Here is a 4,802-nt window from a genome sequence, read left to right on the forward strand (position 1 = left end):
TTTTTTTTTTGAGACATGATCTCACTCTGTCACCCAGGCTGGAGTACAGTGCTGCAATCATGACTCACTGAAACCTCAAAACTCCTGGGCTCAAGCCATCCTCCTGCCTCAGTCTCCTGAGTAGTTGGGGTTTCAGGCATGTACCACCACATCTGGCCAATTTCTTTTTTTAATTTTTAGTAGAGATGAGATCTCACTATGTTGCCCAGGCTGGTCTCAAACTCCCGGGCTCCCAAAGTGCTGAGATTACAGGCGTGAGCAACTGTGCTTGGTCCAAGATGGTATTACATTTTTGATTCAGGCTTCAGATAGAAGGTACCGTAGTTTTATTGCCAAGAAGAGATATAATTTCTATAAAACAACTCTCCTATCTAGCTCGTTTTAGGAACACTCCTACTGGTCAAAGTTAGTATATAAAACTACGGGAACCAGAGTTAGCTGTACCTACCTTAGGCTCCACATATGCATGTACTTAAGAAAATTAATGAACACTTCTTGGAAGGTAGAATGCATCTTTTACACCTGAGCAAATTGAGGCTTGAGTTACACAGCTCTGCCTGGTGCATGTGATTTATTTTCTCTCTCTTTTTAAGACTTAGTCTTGCTCTGTTACCCAAACTGGAGTATAGTGGCGTGATCTCAGCTCACTGCAACCTCTGCCTCCCGGGTTCAAGCAATTCTCCTGCTTCAGCCTTCCGAGTAGCTGGGATTACAGGCGCCCGCCACCATGCCTGGCTAATTTTTTTGTATTTTTAGTAGAGATGGGGTTTCACCATGTTGGCCAGGCTGGTCTTGAATGCCTGACCTCAGGTGATTCCCCACCCGCCCATGCCCCTCGGCCTCCCAAAGTGCTGGGGTTACAGGCGTGAGCCACTGCACCCGGCCTGGGCAAGTGATTTCTTTCTGCCTAATCGTCTAATCATTAACCGGTAACTGAAAATGACAAACAATTTTAATCTTACGACTAATTGCCCAGCAGTCAATTCATGCAAGATACATTTTTTTTAAATTGAGGCTTCGTGGATGGTGATAATCAAAATTGGAATGATTTTCATATGGAACAATGAAGAGCGCCCCTTTTTGAGTTTTCTAGACGGACCTCTGACCTCTGTTTCGGAGGGCCCGGCTAGGACTGGCCTGGGACTGCAGTGGATTTTGTTTTATTTCCTGTGGACTAAATTATGATAGGATTTTAGGCACCAGTAGAGGGCGCTGAGACACAGGTGGGCGAGCAGAAGGCAGGCTGCTGTTCAAGGGTAAGTAAACCTAATCGCGTTCCCTTTAAACTTTGACTCACCACGGAGTCAACTTGAGGAAGTAAAACTTAATAGAAATAGTCTCAGTGAACAATGCCATAAATTGGCACGCAGCCAAGTGCCAAGTTCTGATAACAAATCAGTAAGAAATGCAAGTTAAAGGGATGCCATTGTTCCCTTAGGGGGAAAAAAATCTCTTCTTTGTTAAAGCCAGTGATTACCAGCAGAGGGTAAGGCCGGTTCAGAAGGTCAACCGGCAGTTTTGGAAATTAATATGGTCTCATGCATGAAAATTCTTACAGTAATTCTACTTGGGTGATTCAACTCTGATAAAAATAGCAGAGATGTTTTCTATTATTTATTTATTTAATTTATTTACCTTTTTGAGACAAAGTCTTGCTCCGTCGCCCAGGCTGGAGTGCAGTGGCGAAATCTGGGCTCACTGCAACATCTGCCTCCTGGGTTCCGCGATTCTCCTGCCTCAGCCTCCCAAGTAGCTGGGATTACAGGCACCTGCCACCGCACCCAGCTAATTTTTGTATTTTTAGTAGAGATGTGGTTTCACCACGTTGGCCAGGCTGGTCTCGAACTGCTGACCTGAGGTGATCCACCTGCCTCAGCCTCCTAAAGTGCTGGGATTACAGGCAATAGCCACCGTGACCAGCCACAAACTGTCTTATCAATGGCAACTGTCTCCTGATCTGTTGGCCTCACAATAACTGAATGATAAAACCTACGTTTTGCCAGGCACAGTGGCTCACGCCTGTAATCCCAGCACTCTGGGAGGCCGAGACAGGAGTATCACCTGACATCAGGAGTTCGAGACCAGCCTGACCAACATAGTGAAACCCTGACTCTACTAAAAATACGATAATTAGCCGGGTGTGGTGGCAGGCGCCTGTAATCCCAGCTATACAGGAGGCTGAGGCAGGAGAATCGCTTGAACCCGGGAGGTAGAGGTTGCAGTGAGCAGAGATTGCGCCACTGTACTCCAGCCTGGGTGACAGAGCTAGACCCTGTCTCAAAAAACAAACATACAACCCCATCCCCCAAAAGACCCTACAACTTAAAACAAGAGGCAAAATTGCCCTCCGTTGAGAACCACTGTTCTAGACTTAATCTGTTAGAGTCATTTATTTATTTTATGCACAGAATAACTTTGCAAAGAGGAATGACTTTATATTTGTTCCAGACTCTAAAATAATCTATGCAGTCTTCCGTGCAGGTTGAGATACTTAAAACTCTATCGGCAAAGGCCGGGCACAGTGGCTCACGCCTGTAATGCCAGCACTTTGGGAGGCTGAGACGGGCAGATCACGAGGTCAGGAGATCAAGACCATCCTGGTTAACACAGTGAAACCCCGTCTCCATTAAAAATACAAAAAATTAGCTGGGCGTGGTGGCGGGCGCCTGTAGTCCCAGCTACTCGGGAGGCTGAGGCAGAAGAATGGCGTGAACCCAGGAGGCGGAGCTTGCAGCGAGCTGAGATTGCGCCACTGCGCTCCAGCCTGGGTGACAGAGCGAGACTCTGTCTCAAATAATAATAATAATAATAATAATAATAATAAATAAAAAGAAAAAAGAAAAAATAGGCCGGGTGCAGTGGCTCACACCTATAACCCCAGCACTTTGGGAGGCCGCGGCAGTCAGATCACTTGAGGCCAGGCGTTCAAGACCAGCCTGGCAAACATGGTGAGACCCTCTACTAAAAATTTAGCCAGACTTGGTGGTATTCACCTGCAATCCCAGCTACTTGGGAGGCTGAGGCCCAAAATCGCTTGAACCCAGGAGGTGGAGGTTGCAGTGAGCCGAGATCGTTCCACTGCACTTCAGGTTGGGCAACAGAGCCAGACCCTACCTAAAAAAAAAAAAAAGTTGATGTTCTATATATAATATACTATATTCTTACAATAAAGGAAGCTAGAGAAAAGAAAATGTTATCAAGAAAATCAGTGTAGGGCCAGGCACAGTGGCTCACGCCTGTAATCTCAGAAATTTGGGAGGCCGAGGTGGGCGGATCAAGAGGTCAGGAGTTCGAGACCAGCCCTGATCAACATGGTAAAACCCCATTTCTACTAAAAATACAAAAATTAGCTGGGCATGATGGCACGTGCCTGTAATCCCAGCTACTCAGGAGGCTGAGGCAGGAGAATCGCTTGAACCTGGGAGGCGGAGGTTGCAGTGAGCTGAGATCGCGCCACTGCACTCCAGCCTGGGCCACAGAGTGAGACTCCATCTCTCACTCTGTTGGAGGAAGAGTTGGTCTGGCTGTCTCGGGGTGGCAGAGGAGGAAGAAAATCCGTGGATAAGTGGGCCCATGCAGTTCGGACCCGTGTTGTTCAAGGATCAACTGTATACACGCTTATATTTCTCAACCCCATGAGTTCAGAGCTTGCCAGACGTACAGGACCTCACAGTTGACAACCTGAGTGACAGCTATCAACTCATGCACCCCATGTCTCCCAGGTATTCATGGAGAGCCCAGCTGGGCTCCAGAACCCAGTCCTTGGGGATGTTTCCCAAATGCCTCTCTCCAAACGTTGCCGGCTGCCAGATCTCATGTTTTACTCCTCTTCCCCTCGTTCACTCTCCTCCAGCACAGCGTTCATTTTACTCTTTTTAGAACAGGCAAAACACACTCCCACCTCCAGGCATCCGGATCTGCTATTCCCTCCACCAGAGACACTCTCCTTGGAGGCATGCGGGCCCCAGATCAAGCACCGTCTCCGGAGAGGCTTTCTCTTGTTGCCTCTCCTAGAATTGCATTGGTTACTCCTGCTGTCATGCTCAGCTTTTTTTCTTTATCACGCACGTCACTGTCTGACATGGTGTGACATGTCTGTGTGTTCCTGTGGGTAATTATTGCTCTTCCCTTAAGGTGCAGGAATGCCATGAGGACAGGGACGTTTTTTGTTTTTGTTTTAAGACAGGGTCTGGCTCTATCACCCAGGCTGGAGGGCAGTGATGTGATCACGGCTCACTGCGGCCTTAACTTCCCTGGGTTCAAGCAATTCTCCCATCTCAACCTCCTGAGCAGCTGGGACCACAGATGCATGCCACCATGCCCGGCTAACGTTTGTATCTTCTTTTTGTAGAGACAGGGTCTTGTCATGTTGGCCAGGCTGGTTTCGAACTCCTGGCTTTGGGTGAACCGTCACCTCGGCCTCCCGAAGTGCTGGGATTACAGGCATGAGCCACCGTGTCTGGCTAAGGGGACTTTGTTCTTTTTTTTTTTTTTTTTTTCGGAGACAGTCTCACTCTGTCACCCACGCTGGAGCGTGCAGTGCTGTGATCTCAGCTCACTGCAACCCTCTGCCTCCCGGGTTCAAGCGATTCTCTCGCTTCAGCCTCCCAAGTAGCTGGGACTACAGGCATGCACCACCACGGTCAGCTCAGTTTTTGTATTGTTAGTAGAGATGGGGGTTTTGCCATGTTGCCCGGGCTGGTCTTGAACACCTGGGCTCAAGTGATCCTCCCACCTCAGCCTCCCAAAATGCTGGGATTACAGGTACGAGCCACCACGCCCGGCCAAGAGGACTTTATTTT

Source organism: Hylobates moloch, unplaced genomic scaffold, assembly GCF_009828535.3.
Source record: "Hylobates moloch isolate HMO894 unplaced genomic scaffold, HMol_V3 SCAFFOLD_12, whole genome shotgun sequence".
NCBI classification, from domain to species: Eukaryota; Metazoa; Chordata; class Mammalia; order Primates; family Hylobatidae; genus Hylobates; species Hylobates moloch.